We start from the raw sequence: 22,173 nt of genomic DNA on the forward strand, positions 1-22,173 counted from the left end.
ATGTCACCCTTCCACAGCAACCAATAGACCGCCTGTTGAATGGCCCGTTCCAGTTGCTTCGGCACAGGGAGGACTTGTGCCAAATACCATGCTTTGGCCAAAATCTGCGTGTTGATAAGGGTCACTCGTTGACGGAGCGCCAAGTTCCGAGAGGCATACAGTTTCGCAACGGCCCTGACCTTATACAGCGTGGACCGCCAATTAAGAGCTTCCATACGCTGCGTATTGTCGGTCAGAATAACACCAAGGACAGTCTGCCGTGGCTTGACACAAAACCAGTCGCCGCGAACAGTACGCAGGCGAGGTGTAAGAGGGAGTAAAACAGTTTTCCGAGGATTAACGATAGCCCCCGTTGCCCTCTCAAATCGCTGCAGAACACCATGTAACCTGTCAATATCCTCTGGCTGATCGAGGAACACGCCGAGGTCGTCGGCATACGCTCTACAGATCAGCTGATCGTCACCAATGCGTATGCCCCGGCATTCCTGGGCGATACAGCGGAGGAGCGGATCCAACGCCAAAGCGAAGAGCGACATAGACAAGGGGCAGCCCTGGCGAACTGAGCGGCTAATAGGTATAACACGACTGGGAGTTCCGTTTATTACAACCCGTGACGTGGCATTCCTTAAAATATTGTGCACCATCGTCGTCAGTTTAGAACCAAATCCAAAACCGACCAAGACCCGCCGCAGATAGGTGTGACTAATCCGATCGAAAGCGTTTTTGAAGTCGACCAGCATTATCGCAGCCGTCCGGAGCCTGTGACTTTTAACATATCCGATACAATCCCGGTACGCCAGAACAGCATCGAATATGTTACGGTCCCTGACAGCGCAAGTCTGATGGTCACTCACCACCTTTGGCATAACGTTCGTCAACCTGTGCGTGATACACCGCGCTATAATTTTATAGTCGGCGTTCAGCAAGGTTATAGGACGGACATTGTCAAGATTTGGTGTTGCGGCCGATTTTGGAACGAGTGCAATGCGCCCTTCTGAAAATTCCGCAGGAATAGCAACGCCGTTATGGACCTCATTCATAATGGCAATTAAAACATCACTTAAAAGACTGAAAAATTTTAAATAAAATTCGGCAGGAATCCCGTCCAGTCCAGGGGACCGGCCCCTAGGACTGCATTTCACAGCTGTATTTAAGTCATCAAGGGTAAAAGGTTCATTTAAAATGGCTCTATCTTGTCGTGTTAACACACGTGGGACCCTCTGCAAAAAATCGCGCAGCGCCCCGGCGTCGACGTCAACCTGTCGAAAGAGCGTCTCAAAGTGCGCGTGAACTTCGCGCTCAATGGCCGCACCATCAGAGGTGGACGTGCCATCTCGCTGGATCCATTTACGGATGGCCAACCGCTCGCGCCGCCGGCGCTCCCTGCTCAGGTGGTAGAGAGAGAGCGGTTCCCCTTCCACGTCGCCCACCGGTTGGCTCCGCGCGATAGCCCCAACACCCTTCCGACGAAGATCATCGAGGAGCTTGGCTTTGAATTGATTAAAAACCGGAAGCAACTCAGGTGACATTGCGACGCGCTGAGCGATATCCTTTAAACAGTCCTGGTAAAAACGTGCCGTCGACCGACGCCAATGCGCCGCATCGCGGCTAAAATCGATTAAAAAACGCCGAATAGCCGGCTTGGCGACCGCCACCCACCACCCGATAGTACTGCCGTCATCGCCTTTACCACGCAAGAGCTTGCGCCACAACGCAGTAAATTGAGACGTGAGACTGGCATCGTCCAAAAGGCTACAGTTAAATTTCCAAATATTGCGGCGCCGAGGAGGGCGCGCACGCGGCAGGAGAAGCTGACACATGTAGCCGCAATGGTCTGAAAAAATAACCGGCAACACGTCCACCTGCCGGACGTGGGCAGCGAGCGGCGAAGACACATAGATCCTGTCCAAGCGACTGTGACCGGTGGCGTAAAAGTGGGTGAAATGCGTCTTATCCGGATGCAGCACACGCCACGTGTCGCGGAGCCGAAAGCTGTCAACCAACGTACGCAATTCCTGGCACCAGTTGGGACGCGGCTCCTGATCACGACCATCAATCACAGCATTAAAATCACCACCGATCACTAAGTCAGTATGATTACGATGGAGAAGTGGACAGAGATCCAGACCATAAAATTTATTCCGCGCTGGCTTGTCACCGGCATGAGCATACACGTTAACAAAGGCAAGACCATTGACGGTACATGCTATAGCGCGGCCATTTGGCAATATTTCAATATTGCTAACATCAAATCCAGGACGGATTAAGATAGCAGTACCAGTCTGTTCGTCGGACATTATATTATCAACGACAGTAAAATCAGAAGTGTCAAATAAAAACAACAGAGCCTGACGCGTAACTTCCTGTAAAAATGCCACATGACAGTGGGAGTCATGTAAAAAAGTGAGCAATGCCGACAACTTGTGCGGATTACTCAACTTGTTAACATTGAGAGTTAAAACATTCCACGAACAACGCTCAGGCTCCATACACAAATAAAATACACAAGCACAAAAAACTCCTCAGTGAAAAACAGTCAGCAGACATAGACGGAATTTCAGCCACCAAAAGGGATAAAATGGTCGCTAATAAAGACGGGAGGAATCCCTGGCAACTGGATCAGGGAACAACAGAGAAGAACATTGATAGAGAAGATATGCCACGAACAATGCTCAGGCCCCATACACAAATGAAATACACATGCACAAAACGCTCCTCACGTCAAAAACAGGCAGCAACATGGACGGAATTTCAGCCAACTTTGTTAAAAAGAGACAGCAAACATGGACGGAATTTCGGCCACCAAAGAAGGATAAAAAGTTCTCTAAAAGACGGGAATAATTCCCGCCAACTGGATTAGGGGACAACAAGAATCCACTAAGTCTCACCGCCTTCCACATCCTCCGCCCACTCAGTGGGGTACACGGGAGTGGGGGCGGACGCGGTCCCAGAATCTGTGCCACCGGAAGCCACCGACAAAGGAGCAGCAACGGGCATCTCCACGTCGGGAGAAGAAGCCGGCACTCGCTCGGGGGCAGAAGGACAGACACGACGCTTGTGGGTGTCTTCAGCCTTCCGTTTGGTCGGCAATTGCGGCGGCACCGCAGCCAAAGCCGTGTCGGCCGGCAATACCGAATCGTCACCTGCGGGCGGCTGACTTAAAACGGTACGTAAATGTCGAACAGCGACATCACGCTTCTGATCGGCCACGGTGAGATCGTCAGGCAGCGGATGGCGAGAAGCGGCACGCTGGTGGTGTTGCGACTGCTGTGTCGGAGGCCCGGAGCCGGAAGCCTGAGACGGCCGCCGCTCGCGGTCTAGGTCCCGACGCGCGACACGCTGTTGTGAGTCGTGCCGACCAACTCGCGACTGCCGGGAACCGGCGGGCGAACGGTCAATTGGAGACGGACTGCGGTCGGGTCGGGTAAACCCCCTATCAGAGGAAGGCGACCGACCGACACTACGAGCACGTTGCCGGCTAGAACTGCGAGACGGAAATTCATCACGCCGCGGTTTCGGAGTCGCAAAAAATTCCCGCGTCTCCACGGCAGCAGAGCGAACAGGAGCACCGGCAGCCACGTCAACTGAGGCAGTCAACGTATCAGAAAATTCCTGTACCGTAACAGGCTGCGGTACAGGGTCCGACACTACATCAGTCGCCGACGCGGGCGTGGGGTCGGACACAGACTCAAGTGAAACACGTGGGAAAGACAAACTTGCGTCAGTCTGCACGGTAGCCGTAGCAGGCGCGGAAACGGCAGACACAGAAGCAAGGTCACAATCGGGAGTGGACACATCCATGGCAACCGCGGCGTCAGCTAGGTTAGCATCGGCCACGCGGCGCGCGGGTGCGGGGGGGGCTGTACCTAAGACCGAAGCAGCGACAGAGGCAAAGCTGGCCCCGCGCAAACCGTCGTCAATCGGTAATTGAACAGGCCGTTTACGTTTAGGACAATCTTGCCGGTAATGACCAACGCCACTACAAAAGGAACAAGTCTGAGGCTGTCCACTATAAGTCACAAACGCACGGTGGCCGTTGACCAAAATAAATGACGGAATGTGCTGTCTGACAACCATTTTCACACTCCGCACACCGTTTTCGACTTGAAACAAATAGGCAGAGGACCACTTTTCCTTAATCACCGACAAAACGGTACCGTACGGCCGCAAATAACGTGAAATGGTATCATTACGTATTTCAAAGGGCAAGTTAAAGATGCGAATTTGCCTAACGCCGAAGCCAGCGTGCGACACAGTCACATTACTAATTTTACCGTCAAGATGTCGAAATTTACGCACACCGTCATTGACAGACACAACAGTATCACACATGTCAGGAGATTTCAATTTTAAAAACACTGAATTAAGGAACGTATCAAACTGTATGCCAAGAACGTCATCATGCCGTAACATCAAGTCCTCTAATATCCAACGGTGAATCTCAAAGGCCGAAGGTTTATCTACTGAACGATCAAATTCACATTGGACGTTATTCTGCCTTTCCTCACTATCATCGTAAATCATTTCCATTACTTACAGTCAGGTAGTAATACAGCCACGAGGCAGAAGAAGCAGACGACACGCGAGGCGCCGCCGGCCCAGTCGCAAAAGGTAAACACAGCACGCCAGGCACCGAGGTGTTGCTGGGCGCGTGCAGCCTTCGACACTAGCGGAGGACGCATCTTGTCCCTGGTGTCCAGCGGAGGGCCTGTGCGGGGTGGTGCAGTGTCGTGCTGGAGGGCGCCACTGGTAGCGATGTGGGCTGCCTCGCCTCGCCTCGCCTCGCCTCGCCTCGCCTCGCCTCGCCTCGCCTCACACCAGGTGTCTGCGTAGTTTGCAGTGCATTCGCACCATTCCTGTCCCTGTCCCCGTCCCGACTTGTCCCGACTTTGCTCGACTGCCGCTCGCTGCCGCTCGGGTCGTGGTCCATATGACAGCGCAAGCACGACAAACGTCTGCGGGACGAGACGAGACGACTAAGGAATAAAGTCATGATTACAAACCAAATTTGGAACTCTACACTCCTACACAACAATAGGCGGTGACGTATTTCAGAAATCACCTGCCGATTCGTACTGTTTTGTCGTTTTCAAAGTCTTCTTGGCAAACTTGGTTAGCACATTCTCCCTCAAACCGAGTTAATTACTGCATTTTCGTTCCATTACAGTAGTTTAAAAGGCATAAGGAAGCATCTTTGTCACAACAGAAAGGTAGTTTGAAAATTGGGCTGGCAGGGGTAGCGACAAAATAGCAAAACGAAAAAAAAAAAGGAAGGTAGCCAACAGCACCCAGGTTTCCCAGGTGGTCACCCATCCAAGTACTAACTGGGCCCAATGATGCTTAACTTCGGTGATCGGACGAGAACCGGTGTATCCATCATGGTATGGCCGTTGGCGCGCATCTAATGTAGGAGCACGGCAGAATTCGCGTTCGGCTTTTTTCCCAACACACAAAATGTTAGTTTTCCGCCGCATTTGACGAAAGTACTTCCTTCCGCAACAGCCAGTTCCTCGAGGACGCGCGCGGGGGGCGCGCCCGGCGTCCCAGCAGAGCGACGGCCGAATTAGCGGGCGCACCGCCGCGTGTGTGAGACGCACTGCTGCTCGTTGCACCTCCTGTCATTCGCTGGGCGCGTGCAGCCTTCGACACTAGCGGAGGACGCATCTTGTCCCTGGTGTCCAGCGGAGGGCCTGTGCGGGGTGGTGCAGTGTCGTGCTGGAGGGCGCCACTGGTAGCGATGTGCTGCCTCGCCTCGCCTCGCCTCGCCTCGCCTCGCCTCGCCTCGCCTCGCCTCACACCAGGTGTCTGCGTAGTTTGCAGTGCATTCGCACCATTCCTGTCCCTGTCCCCGTCCCGACTTGTCCCGACTTTGCTCGACTGCCGCTCGCTGCCGCTCGGGTCGTGGTCCATATGACAGCGCAAGCACGACAAACGTCTGCGGGACGAGACGAGACGACTAAGGAATAAAGTCATGATTACAAACCAAATTTGGAACTCTACACTCCTACACAACAATAGGCGGTGACGTATTTCAGAAATCACCTGCCGATTCGTACTGTTTTGTCGTTTTCAAAGTCTTCTTGGCAAACTTGGTTAGCACATTCTCCCTCAAACCGAGTTAATTACTGCATTTTCGTTCCATTACAGTAGTTTAAAAGGCATAAGGAAGCATCTTTGTCACAACAGAAAGGTAGTTTGAAAATTGGGCTGGCAGGGGTAGCGACAAAATAGCAAAACGAAAAAAAAAAAGGAAGGTAGCCAACAGCACCCAGGTTTCCCAGGTGGTCACCCATCCAAGTACTAACTGGGCCCAATGATGCTTAACTTCGGTGATCGGACGAGAACCGGTGTATCCATCATGGTATGGCCGTTGGCGCGCATCTAATGTAGGAGCACGGCAGAATTCGCGTTCGGCTTTTTTCCCAACACACAAAATGTTAGTTTTCCGCCGCATTTGACGAAAGTACTTCCTTCCGCAACAGCCAGTTCCTCGAGGACGCGCGCGGGGGGCGCGCCCGGCGTCCCAGCAGAGCGACGGCCGAATTAGCGGGCGCACCGCCGCGTGTGTGAGACGCACTGCTGCTCGTTGCACCTCCTGTCATTCGCTGGGCGCGTGCAGCCTTCGACACTAGCGGAGGACGCATCTTGTCCCTGGTGTCCAGCGGAGGGCCTGTGCGGGGTGGTGCAGTGTCGTGCTGGAGGGCGCCACTGGTAGCGATGTGCTGCCTCGCCTCGCCTCGCCTCGCCTCGCCTCGCCTCGCCTCGCCTCGCCTCACACCAGGTGTCTGCGTAGTTTGCAGTGCATTCGCACCATTCCTGTCCCTGTCCCCGTCCCGACTTGTCCCGACTTTGCTCGACTGCCGCTCGCTGCCGCTCGGGTCGTGGTCCATATGACAGCGCAAGCACGACAAACGTCTGCGGGACGAGACGAGACGACTAAGGAATAAAGTCATGATTACAAACCAAATTTGGAACTCTACACTCCTACACAACAATAGGCGGTGACGTATTTCAGAAATCACCTGCCGATTCGTACTGTTTTGTCGTTTTCAAAGTCTTCTTGGCAAACTTGGTTAGCACATTCTCCCTCAAACCGAGTTAATTACTGCATTTTCGTTCCATTACAGTAGTTTAAAAGGCATAAGGAAGCATCTTTGTCACAACAGAAAGGTAGTTTGAAAATTGGGCTGGCAGGGGTAGCGACAAAATAGCAAAACGAAAAAAAAAAAGGAAGGTAGCCAACAGCACCCAGGTTTCCCAGGTGGTCACCCATCCAAGTACTAACTGGGCCCAATGATGCTTAACTTCGGTGATCGGACGAGAACCGGTGTATCCATCATGGTATGGCCGTTGGCGCGCATCTAATGTAGGAGCACGGCAGAATTCGCGTTCGGCTTTTTTCCCAACACACAAAATGTTAGTTTTCCGCCGCATTTGACGAAAGTACTTCCTTCCGCAACAGCCAGTTCCTCGAGGACGCGCGCGGGGGGCGCGCCCGGCGTCCCAGCAGAGCGACGGCCGAATTAGCGGGCGCACCGCCGCGTGTGTGAGACGCACTGCTGCTCGTTGCACCTCCTGTCATTCGCTGGGCGCGTGCAGCCTTCGACACTAGCGGAGGACGCATCTTGTCCCTGGTGTCCAGCGGAGGGCCTGTGCGGGGTGGTGCAGTGTCGTGCTGGAGGGCGCCACTGGTAGCGATGTGGCTGCCTCGCCTCGCCTCGCCTCGCCTCGCCTCGCCTCGCCTCGCCTCGCCTCACACCAGGTGTCTGCGTAGTTTGCAGTGCATTCGCACCATTCCTGTCCCTGTCCCCGTCCCGACTTGTCCCGACTTTGCTCGACTGCCGCTCGCTGCCGCTCGGGTCGTGGTCCATATGACAGCGCAAGCACGACAAACGTCTGCGGGACGAGACGAGACGACTAAGGAATAAAGTCATGATTACAAACCAAATTTGGAACTCTACACTCCTACACAACAATAGGCGGTGACGTATTTCAGAAATCACCTGCCGATTCGTACTGTTTTGTCGTTTTCAAAGTCTTCTTGGCAAACTTGGTTAGCACATTCTCCCTCAAACCGAGTTAATTACTGCATTTTCGTTCCATTACAGTAGTTTAAAAGGCATAAGGAAGCATCTTTGTCACAACAGAAAGGTAGTTTGAAAATTGGGCTGGCAGGGGTAGCGACAAAATAGCAAAACGAAAAAAAAAAAGGAAGGTAGCCAACAGCACCCAGGTTTCCCAGGTGGTCACCCATCCAAGTACTAACTGGGCCCAATGATGCTTAACTTCGGTGATCGGACGAGAACCGGTGTATCCATCATGGTATGGCCGTTGGCGCGCATCTAATGTAGGAGCACGGCAGAATTCGCGTTCGGCTTTTTTCCCAACACACAAAATGTTAGTTTTCCGCCGCATTTGACGAAAGTACTTCCTTCCGCAACAGCCAGTTCCTCGAGGACGCGCGCGGGGGGCGCGCCCGGCGTCCCAGCAGAGCGACGGCCGAATTAGCGGGCGCACCGCCGCGTGTGTGAGACGCACTGCTGCTCGTTGCACCTCCTGTCATTCGCTGGGCGCGTGCAGCCTTCGACACTAGCGGAGGACGCATCTTGTCCCTGGTGTCCAGCGGAGGGCCTGTGCGGGGTGGTGCAGTGTCGTGCTGGAGGGCGCCACTGGTAGCGATGTGCTGCCTCGCCTCGCCTCGCCTCGCCTCGCCTCGCCTCGCCTCGCCTCGCCTCACACCAGGTGTCTGCGTAGTTTGCAGTGCATTCGCACCATTCCTGTCCCTGTCCCCGTCCCGACTTGTCCCGACTTTGCTCGACTGCCGCTCGCTGCCGCTCGGGTCGTGGTCCATATGACAGCGCAAGCACGACAAACGTCTGCGGGACGAGACGAGACGACTAAGGAATAAAGTCATGATTACAAACCAAATTTGGAACTCTACACTCCTACACAACAATAGGCGGTGACGTATTTCAGAAATCACCTGCCGATTCGTACTGTTTTGTCGTTTTCAAAGTCTTCTTGGCAAACTTGGTTAGCACATTCTCCCTCAAACCGAGTTAATTACTGCATTTTCGTTCCATTACAGTAGTTTAAAAGGCATAAGGAAGCATCTTTGTCACAACAGAAAGGTAGTTTGAAAATTGGGCTGGCAGGGGTAGCGACAAAATAGCAAAACGAAAAAAAAAAAGGAAGGTAGCCAACAGCACCCAGGTTTCCCAGGTGGTCACCCATCCAAGTACTAACTGGGCCCAATGATGCTTAACTTCGGTGATCGGACGAGAACCGGTGTATCCATCATGGTATGGCCGTTGGCGCGCATCTAATGTAGGAGCACGGCAGAATTCGCGTTCGGCTTTTTTCCCAACACACAAAATGTTAGTTTTCCGCCGCATTTGACGAAAGTACTTCCTTCCGCAACAGCCAGTTCCTCGAGGACGCGCGCGGGGGGCGCGCCCGGCGTCCCAGCAGAGCGACGGCCGAATTAGCGGGCGCACCGCCGCGTGTGTGAGACGCACTGCTGCTCGTTGCACCTCCTGTCATTCGCTGGGCGCGTGCAGCCTTCGACACTAGCGGAGGACGCATCTTGTCCCTGGTGTCCAGCGGAGGGCCTGTGCGGGGTGGTGCAGTGTCGTGCTGGAGGGCGCCACTGGTAGCGATGTGGGCTGCCTCGCCTCGCCTCGCCTCGCCTCGCCTCGCCTCGCCTCGCCTCGCCTCACACCAGGTGTCTGCGTAGTTTGCAGTGCATTCGCACCATTCCTGTCCCTGTCCCCGTCCCGACTTGTCCCGACTTTGCTCGACTGCCGCTCGCTGCCGCTCGGGTCGTGGTCCATATGACAGCGCAAGCACGACAAACGTCTGCGGGACGAGACGAGACGACTAAGGAATAAAGTCATGATTACAAACCAAATTTGGAACTCTACACTCCTACACAACAATAGGCGGTGACGTATTTCAGAAATCACCTGCCGATTCGTACTGTTTTGTCGTTTTCAAAGTCTTCTTGGCAAACTTGGTTAGCACATTCTCCCTCAAACCGAGTTAATTACTGCATTTTCGTTCCATTACAGTAGTTTAAAAGGCATAAGGAAGCATCTTTGTCACAACAGAAAGGTAGTTTGAAAATTGGGCTGGCAGGGGTAGCGACAAAATAGCAAAACGAAAAAAAAAAAGGAAGGTAGCCAACAGCACCCAGGTTTCCCAGGTGGTCACCCATCCAAGTACTAACTGGGCCCAATGATGCTTAACTTCGGTGATCGGACGAGAACCGGTGTATCCATCATGGTATGGCCGTTGGCGCGCATCTAATGTAGGAGCACGGCAGAATTCGCGTTCGGCTTTTTTCCCAACACACAAAATGTTAGTTTTCCGCCGCATTTGACGAAAGTACTTCCTTCCGCAACAGCCAGTTCCTCGAGGACGCGCGCGGGGGGCGCGCCCGGCGTCCCAGCAGAGCGACGGCCGAATTAGCGGGCGCACCGCCGCGTGTGTGAGACGCACTGCTGCTCGTTGCACCTCCTGTCATTCGCTGGGCGCGTGCAGCCTTCGACACTAGCGGAGGACGCATCTTGTCCCTGGTGTCCAGCGGAGGGCCTGTGCGGGGTGGTGCAGTGTCGTGCTGGAGGGCGCCACTGGTAGCGATGTGGCTGCCTCGCCTCGCCTCGCCTCGCCTCGCCTCGCCTCGCCTCGCCTCGCCTCACACCAGGTGTCTGCGTAGTTTGCAGTGCATTCGCACCATTCCTGTCCCTGTCCCCGTCCCGACTTGTCCCGACTTTGCTCGACTGCCGCTCGCTGCCGCTCGGGTCGTGGTCCATATGACAGCGCAAGCACGACAAACGTCTGCGGGACGAGACGAGACGACTAAGGAATAAAGTCATGATTACAAACCAAATTTGGAACTCTACACTCCTACACAACAATAGGCGGTGACGTATTTCAGAAATCACCTGCCGATTCGTACTGTTTTGTCGTTTTCAAAGTCTTCTTGGCAAACTTGGTTAGCACATTCTCCCTCAAACCGAGTTAATTACTGCATTTTCGTTCCATTACAGTAGTTTAAAAGGCATAAGGAAGCATCTTTGTCACAACAGAAAGGTAGTTTGAAAATTGGGCTGGCAGGGGTAGCGACAAAATAGCAAAACGAAAAAAAAAAAGGAAGGTAGCCAACAGCACCCAGGTTTCCCAGGTGGTCACCCATCCAAGTACTAACTGGGCCCAATGATGCTTAACTTCGGTGATCGGACGAGAACCGGTGTATCCATCATGGTATGGCCGTTGGCGCGCATCTAATGTAGGAGCACGGCAGAATTCGCGTTCGGCTTTTTTCCCAACACACAAAATGTTAGTTTTCCGCCGCATTTGACGAAAGTACTTCCTTCCGCAACAGCCAGTTCCTCGAGGACGCGCGCGGGGGGCGCGCCCGGCGTCCCAGCAGAGCGACGGCCGAATTAGCGGGCGCACCGCCGCGTGTGTGAGACGCACTGCTGCTCGTTGCACCTCCTGTCATTCGCTGGGCGCGTGCAGCCTTCGACACTAGCGGAGGACGCATCTTGTCCCTGGTGTCCAGCGGAGGGCCTGTGCGGGGTGGTGCAGTGTCGTGCTGGAGGGCGCCACTGGTAGCGATGTGGGCTGCCTCGCCTCGCCTCGCCTCGCCTCGCCTCGCCTCGCCTCGCCTCGCCTCACACCAGGTGTCTGCGTAGTTTGCAGTGCATTCGCACCATTCCTGTCCCTGTCCCCGTCCCGACTTGTCCCGACTTTGCTCGACTGCCGCTCGCTGCCGCTCGGGTCGTGGTCCATATGACAGCGCAAGCACGACAAACGTCTGCGGGACGAGACGAGACGACTAAGGAATAAAGTCATGATTACAAACCAAATTTGGAACTCTACACTCCTACACAACAATAGGCGGTGACGTATTTCAGAAATCACCTGCCGATTCGTACTGTTTTGTCGTTTTCAAAGTCTTCTTGGCAAACTTGGTTAGCACATTCTCCCTCAAACCGAGTTAATTACTGCATTTTCGTTCCATTACAGTAGTTTAAAAGGCATAAGGAAGCATCTTTGTCACAACAGAAAGGTAGTTTGAAAATTGGGCTGGCAGGGGTAGCGACAAAATAGCAAAACGAAAAAAAAAAAGGAAGGTAGCCAACAGCACCCAGGTTTCCCAGGTGGTCACCCATCCAAGTACTAACTGGGCCCAATGATGCTTAACTTCGGTGATCGGACGAGAACCGGTGTATCCATCATGGTATGGCCGTTGGCGCGCATCTAATGTAGGAGCACGGCAGAATTCGCGTTCGGCTTTTTTCCCAACACACAAAATGTTAGTTTTCCGCCGCATTTGACGAAAGTACTTCCTTCCGCAACAGCCAGTTCCTCGAGGACGCGCGCGGGGGGCGCGCCCGGCGTCCCAGCAGAGCGACGGCCGAATTAGCGGGCGCACCGCCGCGTGTGTGAGACGCACTGCTGCTCGTTGCACCTCCTGTCATTCGCTGGGCGCGTGCAGCCTTCGACACTAGCGGAGGACGCATCTTGTCCCTGGTGTCCAGCGGAGGGCCTGTGCGGGGTGGTGCAGTGTCGTGCTGGAGGGCGCCACTGGTAGCGATGTGGGCTGCCTCGCCTCGCCTCGCCTCGCCTCGCCTCGCCTCGCCTCACACCAGGTGTCTGCGTAGTTTGCAGTGCATTCGCACCATTCCTGTCCCTGTCCCCGTCCCGACTTGTCCCGACTTTGCTCGACTGCCGCTCGCTGCCGCTCGGGTCGTGGTCCATATGACAGCGCAAGCACGACAAACGTCTGCGGGACGAGACGAGACGACTAAGGAATAAAGTCATGATTACAAACCAAATTTGGAACTCTACACTCCTACACAACAATAGGCGGTGACGTATTTCAGAAATCACCTGCCGATTCGTACTGTTTTGTCGTTTTCAAAGTCTTCTTGGCAAACTTGGTTAGCACATTCTCCCTCAAACCGAGTTAATTACTGCATTTTCGTTCCATTACAGTAGTTTAAAAGGCATAAGGAAGCATCTTTGTCACAACAGAAAGGTAGTTTGAAAATTGGGCTGGCAGGGGTAGCGACAAAATAGCAAAACGAAAAAAAAAAAGGAAGGTAGCCAACAGCACCCAGGTTTCCCAGGTGGTCACCCATCCAAGTACTAACTGGGCCCAATGATGCTTAACTTCGGTGATCGGACGAGAACCGGTGTATCCATCATGGTATGGCCGTTGGCGCGCATCTAATGTAGGAGCACGGCAGAATTCGCGTTCGGCTTTTTTCCCAACACACAAAATGTTAGTTTTCCGCCGCATTTGACGAAAGTACTTCCTTCCGCAACAGCCAGTTCCTCGAGGACGCGCGCGGGGGGCGCGCCCGGCGTCCCAGCAGAGCGACGGCCGAATTAGCGGGCGCACCGCCGCGTGTGTGAGACGCACTGCTGCTCGTTGCACCTCCTGTCATTCGCTGGGCGCGTGCAGCCTTCGACACTAGCGGAGGACGCATCTTGTCCCTGGTGTCCAGCGGAGGGCCTGTGCGGGGTGGTGCAGTGTCGTGCTGGAGGGCGCCACTGGTAGCGATGTGGGCTGCCTCGCCTCGCCTCGCCTCGCCTCGCCTCGCCTCGCCTCGCCTCGCCTCACACCAGGTGTCTGCGTAGTTTGCAGTGCATTCGCACCATTCCTGTCCCTGTCCCCGTCCCGACTTGTCCCGACTTTGCTCGACTGCCGCTCGCTGCCGCTCGGGTCGTGGTCCATATGACAGCGCAAGCACGACAAACGTCTGCGGGACGAGACGAGACGACTAAGGAATAAAGTCATGATTACAAACCAAATTTGGAACTCTACACTCCTACACAACAATAGGCGGTGACGTATTTCAGAAATCACCTGCCGATTCGTACTGTTTTGTCGTTTTCAAAGTCTTCTTGGCAAACTTGGTTAGCACATTCTCCCTCAAACCGAGTTAATTACTGCATTTTCGTTCCATTACAGTAGTTTAAAAGGCATAAGGAAGCATCTTTGTCACAACAGAAAGGTAGTTTGAAAATTGGGCTGGCAGGGGTAGCGACAAAATAGCAAAACGAAAAAAAAAAAGGAAGGTAGCCAACAGCACCCAGGTTTCCCAGGTGGTCACCCATCCAAGTACTAACTGGGCCCAATGATGCTTAACTTCGGTGATCGGACGAGAACCGGTGTATCCATCATGGTATGGCCGTTGGCGCGCATCTAATGTAGGAGCACGGCAGAATTCGCGTTCGGCTTTTTTCCCAACACACAAAATGTTAGTTTTCCGCCGCATTTGACGAAAGTACTTCCTTCCGCAACAGCCAGTTCCTCGAGGACGCGCGCGGGGGGCGCGCCCGGCGTCCCAGCAGAGCGACGGCCGAATTAGCGGGCGCACCGCCGCGTGTGTGAGACGCACTGCTGCTCGTTGCACCTCCTGTCATTCGCTGGGCGCGTGCAGCCTTCGACACTAGCGGAGGACGCATCTTGTCCCTGGTGTCCAGCGGAGGGCCTGTGCGGGGTGGTGCAGTGTCGTGCTGGAGGGCGCCACTGGTAGCGATGTGGGCTGCCTCGCCTCGCCTCGCCTCGCCTCGCCTCGCCTCGCCTCACACCAGGTGTCTGCGTAGTTTGCAGTGCATTCGCACCATTCCTGTCCCTGTCCCCGTCCCGACTTGTCCCGACTTTGCTCGACTGCCGCTCGCTGCCGCTCGGGTCGTGGTCCATATGACAGCGCAAGCACGACAAACGTCTGCGGGACGAGACGAGACGACTAAGGAATAAAGTCATGATTACAAACCAAATTTGGAACTCTACACTCCTACACAACAATAGGCGGTGACGTATTTCAGAAATCACCTGCCGATTCGTACTGTTTTGTCGTTTTCAAAGTCTTCTTGGCAAACTTGGTTAGCACATTCTCCCTCAAACCGAGTTAATTACTGCATTTTCGTTCCATTACAGTAGTTTAAAAGGCATAAGGAAGCATCTTTGTCACAACAGAAAGGTAGTTTGAAAATTGGGCTGGCAGGGGTAGCGACAAAATAGCAAAACGAAAAAAAAAAAGGAAGGTAGCCAACAGCACCCAGGTTTCCCAGGTGGTCACCCATCCAAGTACTAACTGGGCCCAATGATGCTTAACTTCGGTGATCGGACGAGAACCGGTGTATCCATCATGGTATGGCCGTTGGCGCGCATCTAATGTAGGAGCACGGCAGAATTCGCGTTCGGCTTTTTTCCCAACACACAAAATGTTAGTTTTCCGCCGCATTTGACGAAAGTACTTCCTTCCGCAACAGCCAGTTCCTCGAGGACGCGCGCGGGGGGCGCGCCCGGCGTCCCAGCAGAGCGACGGCCGAATTAGCGGGCGCACCGCCGCGTGTGTGAGACGCACTGCTGCTCGTTGCACCTCCTGTCATTCGCTGGGCGCGTGCAGCCTTCGACACTAGCGGAGGACGCATCTTGTCCCTGGTGTCCAGCGGAGGGCCTGTGCGGGGTGGTGCAGTGTCGTGCTGGAGGGCGCCACTGGTAGCGATGTGGGCTGCCTCGCCTCGCCTCGCCTCGCCTCGCCTCGCCTCGCCTCACACCAGGTGTCTGCGTAGTTTGCAGTGCATTCGCACCATTCCTGTCCCTGTCCCCGTCCCGACTTGTCCCGACTTTGCTCGACTGCCGCTCGCTGCCGCTCGGGTCGTGGTCCATATGACAGCGCAAGCACGACAAACGTCTGCGGGACGAGACGAGACGACTAAGGAATAAAGTCATGATTACAAACCAAATTTGGAACTCTACACTCCTACACAACAATAGGCGGTGACGTATTTCAGAAATCACCTGCCGATTCGTACTGTTTTGTCGTTTTCAAAGTCTTCTTGGCAAACTTGGTTAGCACATTCTCCCTCAAACCGAGTTAATTACTGCATTTTCGTTCCATTACAGTAGTTTAAAAGGCATAAGGAAGCATCTTTGTCACAACAGAAAGGTAGTTTGAAAATTGGGCTGGCAGGGGTAGCGACAAAATAGCAAAACGAAAAAAAAAAAGGAAGGTAGCCAACAGCACCCAGGTTTCCCAGGTGGTCACCCATCCAAGTACTAACTGGGCCCAATGATGCTTAACTTCGGTGATCGGACGAGAACCGGTGTATCCATCATGGTATGGCCGTTGGCGCGCATCTAATGTAGGAGCACGGCAGAATTCGCGTTCGGCTTTTTTCCCAACACACAAAATGTTAGTTTTCCGCCGCATTTGACGAAAGTACTTCCTTCCGCAACAGCCAGTTCCTCGAGGACGCGCGCGGGGGGCGCGCCCGGCGTCCCAGCAGAGCGACGGCCGAATTAGCGGGCGCACCGCCGCGTGTGTGAGACGCACTGCTGCTCGTTGCACCTCCTGTCATTCGCTGGGCGCGTGCAGCCTTCGACACTAGCGGAGGACGCATCTTGTCCCTGGTGTCCAGCGGAGGGCCTGTGCGGGGTGGTGCAGTGTCGTGCTGGAGGGCGCCACTGGTAGCGATGTGGGCTGCCTCGCCTCGCCTCGCCTCGCCTCGCCTCGCCTCGCCTCACACCAGGTGTCTGCGTAGTTTGCAGTGCATTCGCACCATTCCTGTCCCTGTCCCCGTCCCGACTTGTCCCGACTTTGCTCGACTGCCGCTCGCTGCCGCTCGGGTCGTGGTCCATATGACAGCGCAAGCACGACAAACGTCTGCGGGACGAGACGAGACGACTAAGGAATAAAGTCATGATTACAAACCAAATTTGGAACTCTACACTCCTACACAACAATAGGCGGTGACGTATTTCAGAAATCACCTGCCGATTCGTACTGTTTTGTCGTTTTCAAAGTCTTCTTGGCAAACTTGGTTAGCACATTCTCCCTCAAACCGAGTTAATTACTGCATTTTCGTTCCATTACAGTAGTTTAAAAGGCATAAGGAAGCATCTTTGTCACAACAGAAAGGTAGTTTGAAAATTGGGCTGGCAGGGGTAGCGACAAAATAGCAAAACGAAAAAAAAAAAGGAAGGTAGCCAACAGCACCCAGGTTTCCCAGGTGGTCACCCATCCAAGTACTAACTGGGCCCAATGATGCTTAACTTCGGTGATCGGACGAGAACCGGTGTATCCATCATGGTATGGCCGTTGGCGCGCATCTAATGTAGGAGCACGGCAGAATTCGCGTTCGGCTTTTTTCCCAACACACAAAATGTTAGTTTTCCGCCGCATTTGACGAAAGTACTTCCTTCCGCAACAGCCAGTTCCTCGAGGACGCGCGCGGGGGGCGCGCCCGGCGTCCCAGCAGAGCGACGGCCGAATTAGCGGGCGCACCGCCGCGTGTGTGAGACGCACTGCTGCTCGTTGCACCTCCTGTCATTCGCTGGGCGCGTGCAGCCTTCGACACTAGCGGAGGACGCATCTTGTCCCTGGTGTCCAGCGGAGGGCCTGTGCGGGGTGGTGCAGTGTCGTGCTGGAGGGCGCCACTGGTAGCGATGTGGGCTGCCTCGCCTCGCCTCGCCTCGCCTCGCCTCGCCTCGCCTCACACCAGGTGTCTGCGTAGTTTGCAGTGCATTCGCACCATTCCTGTCCCTGTCCCCGTCCCGACTTGTCCCGACTTTGCTCGACTGCCGCTCGCTGCCGCTCGGGTCGTGGTCCATATGACAGCGCAAGCACGACAAACGTCTGCGGGACGAGACGAGACGACTAAGGAATAAAGTCATGATTACAAACCAAATTTGGAACTCTACACTCCTACACAACAATAGGCGGTGACGTATTTCAGAAATCACCTGCCGATTCGTACTGTTTTGTCGTTTTCAAAGTCTTCTTGGCAAACTTGGTTAGCACATTCTCCCTCAAACCGAGTTAATTACTGCATTTTCGTTCCATTACAGTAGTTTAAAAGGCATAAGGAAGCATCTTTGTCACAACAGAAAGGTAGTTTGAAAATTGGGCTGGCAGGGGTAGCGACAAAATAGCAAAACGAAAAAAAAAAAGGAAGGTAGCCAACAGCACCCAGGTTTCCCAGGTGGTCACCCATCCAAGTACTAACTGGGCCCAATGATGCTTAACTTCGGTGATCGGACGAGAACCGGTGTATCCATCATGGTATGGCCGTTGGCGCGCATCTAATGTAGGAGCACGGCAGAATTCGCGTTCGGCTTTTTTCCCAACACACAAAATGTTAGTTTTCCGCCGCATTTGACGAAAGTACTTCCTTCCGCAACAGCCAGTTCCTCGAGGACGCGCGCGGGGGGCGCGCCCGGCGTCCCAGCAGAGCGACGGCCGAATTAGCGGGCGCACCGCCGCGTGTGTGAGACGCACTGCTGCTCGTTGCACCTCCTGTCATTCGCTGGGCGCGTGCAGCCTTCGACACTAGCGGAGGACGCATCTTGTCCCTGGTGTCCAGCGGAGGGCCTGTGCGGGGTGGTGCAGTGTCGTGCTGGAGGGCGCCACTGGTAGCGATGTGGCTGCCTCGCCTCGCCTCGCCTCGCCTCGCCTCGCCTCGCCTCGCCTCGCCTCACACCAGGTGTCTGCGTAGTTTGCAGTGCATTCGCACCATTCCTGTCCCTGTCCCCGTCCCGACTTGTCCCGACTTTGCTCGACTGCCGCTCGCTGCCGCTCGGGTCGTGGTCCATATGACAGCGCAAGCACGACAAACGTCTGCGGGACGAGACGAGACGACTAAGGAATAAAGTCATGATTACAAACCAAATTTGGAACTCTACACTCCTACACAACAATAGGCGGTGACGTATTTCAGAAATCACCTGCCGATTCGTACTGTTTTGTCGTTTTCAAAGTCTTCTTGGCAAACTTGGTTAGCACATTCTCCCTCAAACCGAGTTAATTACTGCATTTTCGTTCCATTACAGTAGTTTAAAAGGCATAAGGAAGCATCTTTGTCACAACAGAAAGGTAGTTTGAAAATTGGGCTGGCAGGGGTAGCGACAAAATAGCAAAACGAAAAAAAAAAAGGAAGGTAGCCAACAGCACCCAGGTTTCCCAGGTGGTCACCCATCCAAGTACTAACTGGGCCCAATGATGCTTAACTTCGGTGATCGGACGAGAACCGGTGTATCCATCATGGTATGGCCGTTGGCGCGCATCTAATGTAGGAGCACGGCAGAATTCGCGTTCGGCTTTTTTCCCAACACACAAAATGTTAGTTTTCCGCCGCATTTGACGAAAGTACTTCCTTCCGCAACAGCCAGTTCCTCGAGGACGCGCGCGGGGGGCGCGCCCGGCGTCCCAGCAGAGCGACGGCCGAATTAGCGGGCGCACCGCCGCGTGTGTGAGACGCACTGCTGCTCGTTGCACCTCCTGTCATTCGCTGGGCGCGTGCAGCCTTCGACACTAGCGGAGGACGCATCTTGTCCCTGGTGTCCAGCGGAGGGCCTGTGCGGGGTGGTGCAGTGTCGTGCTGGAGGGCGCCACTGGTAGCGATGTGGGCTGCCTCGCCTCGCCTCGCCTCGCCTCGCCTCGCCTCGCCTCGCCTCGCCTCACACCAGGTGTCTGCGTAGTTTGCAGTGCATTCGCACCATTCCTGTCCCTGTCCCCGTCCCGACTTGTCCCGACTTTGCTCGACTGCCGCTCGCTGCCGCTCGGGTCGTGGTCCATATGACAGCGCAAGCACGACAAACGTCTGCGGGACGAGACGAGACGACTAAGGAATAAAGTCATGATTACAAACCAAATTTGGAACTCTACACTCCTACACAACAATAGGCGGTGACGTATTTCAGAAATCACCTGCCGATTCGTACTGTTTTGTCGTTTTCAAAGTCTTCTTGGCAAACTTGGTTAGCACATTCTCCCTCAAACCGAGTTAATTACTGCATTTTCGTTCCATTACAGTAGTTTAAAAGGCATAAGGAAGCATCTTTGTCACAACAGAAAGGTAGTTTGAAAATTGGGCTGGCAGGGGTAGCGACAAAATAGCAAAACGAAAAAAAAAAAGGAAGGTAGCCAACAGCACCCAGGTTTCCCAGGTGGTCACCCATCCAAGTACTAACTGGGCCCAATGATGCTTAACTTCGGTGATCGGACGAGAACCGGTGTATCCATCATGGTATGGCCGTTGGCGCGCATCTAATGTAGGAGCACGGCAGAATTCGCGTTCGGCTTTTTTCCCAACACACAAAATGTTAGTTTTCCGCCGCATTTGACGAAAGTACTTCCTTCCGCAACAGCCAGTTCCTCGAGGACGCGCGCGGGGGGCGCGCCCGGCGTCCCAGCAGAGCGACGGCCGAATTAGCGGGCGCACCGCCGCGTGTGTGAGACGCACTGCTGCTCGTTGCACCTCCTGTCATTCGCTGGGCGCGTGCAGCCTTCGACACTAGCGGAGGACGCATCTTGTCCCTGGTGTCCAGCGGAGGGCCTGTGCGGGGTGGTGCAGTGTCGTGCTGGAGGGCGCCACTGGTAGCGATGTGGGCTGCCTCGCCTCGCCTCGCCTCGCCTCGCCTCGCCTCGCCTCGCCTCGCCTCACACCAGGTGTCTGCGTAGTTTGCAGTGCATTCGCACCATTCCTGTCCCTGTCCCCGTCCCGACTTGTCCCGACTTTGCTCGACTGCCGCTCGCTGCCGCTCGGGTCGTGGTCCATATGACAGCGCAAGCACGACAAACGTCTGCGGGACGAGACGAGACGACTAAGGAATAAAGTCATGATTACAAACCAAATTTGGAACTCTACACTCCTACACAACAATAGGCGGTGACGTATTTCAGAAATCACCTGCCGATTCGTACTGTTTTGTCGTTTTCAAAGTCTTCTTGGCAAACTTGGTTAGCACATTCTCCCTCAAACCGAGTTAATTACTGCATTTTCGTTCCATTACAGTAGTTTAAAAGGCATAAGGAAGCATCTTTGTCACAACAGAAAGGTAGTTTGAAAATTGGGCTGGCAGGGGTAGCGACAAAATAGCAAAACGAAAAAAAAAAAGGAAGGTAGCCAACAGCACCCAGGTTTCCCAGGTGGTCACCCATCCAAGTACTAACTGGGCCCAATGATGCTTAACTTCGGTGATCGGACGAGAACCGGTGTATCCATCATGGTATGGCCGTTGGCGCGCATCTAATGTAGGAGCACGGCAGAATTCGCGTTCGGCTTTTTTCCCAACACACAAAATGTTAGTTTTCCGCCGCATTTGACGAAAGTACTTCCTTCCGCAACAGCCAGTTCCTCGAGGACGCGCGCGGGGGGCGCGCCCGGCGTCCCAGCAGAGCGACGGCCGAATTAGCGGGCGCACCGCCGCGTGTGTGAGACGCACTGCTGCTCGTTGCACCTCCTGTCATTCGCTGGGCGCGTGCAGCCTTCGACACTAGCGGAGGACGCATCTTGTCCCTGGTGTCCAGCGGAGGGCCTGTGCGGGGTGGTGCAGTGTCGTGCTGGAGGGCGCCACTGGTAGCGATGTGGGCTGCCTCGCCTCGCCTCGCCTCGCCTCGCCTCGCCTCGCCTCACACCAGGTGTCTGCGTAGTTTGCAGTGCATTCGCACCATTCCTGTCCCTGTCCCCGTCCCGACTTGTCCCGACTTTGCTCGACTGCCGCTCGCTGCCGCTCGGGTCGTGGTCCATATGACAGCGCAAGCACGACAAACGTCTGCGGGACGAGACGAGACGACTAAGGAATAAAGTCATGATTACAAACCAAATTTGGAACTCTACACTCCTACACAACAATAGGCGGTGACGTATTTCAGAAATCACCTGCCGATTCGTACTGTTTTGTCGTTTTCAAAGTCTTCTTGGCAAACTTGGTTAGCACATTCTCCCTCAAACCGAGTTAATTACTGCATTTTCGTTCCATTACAGTAGTTTAAAAGGCATAAGGAAGCATCTTTGTCACAACAGAAAGGTAGTTTGAAAATTGGGCTGGCAGGGGTAGCGACAAAATAGCAAAACGAAAAAAAAAAAGGAAGGTAGCCAACAGCACCCAGGTTTCCCAGGTGGTCACCCATCCAAGTACTAACTGGGCCCAATGATGCTTAACTTCGGTGATCGGACGAGAACCGGTGTATCCATCATGGTATGGCCGTTGGCGCGCATCTAATGTAGGAGCACGGCAGAATTCGCGTTCGGCTTTTTTCCCAACACACAAAATGTTAGTTTTCCGCCGCATTTGACGAAAGTACTTCCTTCCGCAACAGCCAGTTCCTCGAGGACGCGCGCGGGGGGCGCGCCCGGCGTCCCAGC

The 22,173-nt window shown here is 54.4% G+C and overlaps 18 non-coding genes across 18 annotated transcripts; all 18 read right to left on the reverse strand.

The window, feature by feature from the left end:
- Positions 1–5,276: 5,276 nt before the first annotated feature.
- On the reverse strand, positions 5,277–5,395 carry LOC124589741. Its single transcript, XR_006976234.1, has one exon. It is a non-coding gene; the product is annotated as a 5S ribosomal RNA (ribosomal RNA).
- Positions 5,396–6,256: 861 nt separating this feature from the next.
- On the reverse strand, positions 6,257–6,375 carry LOC124589742. Its single transcript, XR_006976235.1, has one exon. It is a non-coding gene; the product is annotated as a 5S ribosomal RNA (ribosomal RNA).
- An 861-nt stretch (positions 6,376–7,236) lies between these two features.
- Positions 7,237–7,355, reverse strand: LOC124589743. The gene has a single exon (XR_006976236.1). It is a non-coding gene; the product is annotated as a 5S ribosomal RNA (ribosomal RNA).
- Positions 7,356–8,217: 862 nt separating this feature from the next.
- On the reverse strand, positions 8,218–8,336 carry LOC124589744. The gene has a single exon (XR_006976237.1). It is a non-coding gene; the product is annotated as a 5S ribosomal RNA (ribosomal RNA).
- Positions 8,337–9,197: 861 nt separating this feature from the next.
- On the reverse strand, positions 9,198–9,316 carry LOC124589745. Its single transcript, XR_006976238.1, has one exon. It is a non-coding gene; the product is annotated as a 5S ribosomal RNA (ribosomal RNA).
- Positions 9,317–10,179: 863 nt separating this feature from the next.
- On the reverse strand, positions 10,180–10,298 carry LOC124589680. Its single transcript, XR_006976177.1, has one exon. It is a non-coding gene; the product is annotated as a 5S ribosomal RNA (ribosomal RNA).
- Positions 10,299–11,160: 862 nt separating this feature from the next.
- Positions 11,161–11,279, reverse strand: LOC124589681. Its single transcript, XR_006976178.1, has one exon. It is a non-coding gene; the product is annotated as a 5S ribosomal RNA (ribosomal RNA).
- An 863-nt stretch (positions 11,280–12,142) lies between these two features.
- Positions 12,143–12,261, reverse strand: LOC124589682. The gene has a single exon (XR_006976179.1). It is a non-coding gene; the product is annotated as a 5S ribosomal RNA (ribosomal RNA).
- Positions 12,262–13,114: 853 nt separating this feature from the next.
- LOC124589683 lies at positions 13,115–13,233 on the reverse strand. Its single transcript, XR_006976180.1, has one exon. It is a non-coding gene; the product is annotated as a 5S ribosomal RNA (ribosomal RNA).
- Positions 13,234–14,096: 863 nt separating this feature from the next.
- LOC124589685 lies at positions 14,097–14,215 on the reverse strand. The gene has a single exon (XR_006976181.1). It is a non-coding gene; the product is annotated as a 5S ribosomal RNA (ribosomal RNA).
- An 853-nt stretch (positions 14,216–15,068) lies between these two features.
- Positions 15,069–15,187, reverse strand: LOC124589687. The gene has a single exon (XR_006976183.1). It is a non-coding gene; the product is annotated as a 5S ribosomal RNA (ribosomal RNA).
- Positions 15,188–16,040: 853 nt separating this feature from the next.
- On the reverse strand, positions 16,041–16,159 carry LOC124589688. Its single transcript, XR_006976184.1, has one exon. It is a non-coding gene; the product is annotated as a 5S ribosomal RNA (ribosomal RNA).
- Positions 16,160–17,012: 853 nt separating this feature from the next.
- Positions 17,013–17,131, reverse strand: LOC124589689. The gene has a single exon (XR_006976185.1). It is a non-coding gene; the product is annotated as a 5S ribosomal RNA (ribosomal RNA).
- Positions 17,132–17,984: 853 nt separating this feature from the next.
- Positions 17,985–18,103, reverse strand: LOC124589690. Its single transcript, XR_006976186.1, has one exon. It is a non-coding gene; the product is annotated as a 5S ribosomal RNA (ribosomal RNA).
- Positions 18,104–18,965: 862 nt separating this feature from the next.
- Positions 18,966–19,084, reverse strand: LOC124589691. The gene has a single exon (XR_006976187.1). It is a non-coding gene; the product is annotated as a 5S ribosomal RNA (ribosomal RNA).
- An 863-nt stretch (positions 19,085–19,947) lies between these two features.
- Positions 19,948–20,066, reverse strand: LOC124589692. The gene has a single exon (XR_006976188.1). It is a non-coding gene; the product is annotated as a 5S ribosomal RNA (ribosomal RNA).
- Positions 20,067–20,929: 863 nt separating this feature from the next.
- Positions 20,930–21,048, reverse strand: LOC124589693. The gene has a single exon (XR_006976189.1). It is a non-coding gene; the product is annotated as a 5S ribosomal RNA (ribosomal RNA).
- Positions 21,049–21,901: 853 nt separating this feature from the next.
- On the reverse strand, positions 21,902–22,020 carry LOC124589694. The gene has a single exon (XR_006976190.1). It is a non-coding gene; the product is annotated as a 5S ribosomal RNA (ribosomal RNA).
- Positions 22,021–22,173: the final 153 nt, after the last annotated feature.

Source organism: Schistocerca americana, unplaced genomic scaffold (genome assembly GCF_021461395.2).
Source record: "Schistocerca americana isolate TAMUIC-IGC-003095 unplaced genomic scaffold, iqSchAmer2.1 HiC_scaffold_721, whole genome shotgun sequence".
Lineage (NCBI taxonomy): Eukaryota > Metazoa > Arthropoda > Insecta > Orthoptera > Acrididae > Schistocerca > Schistocerca americana.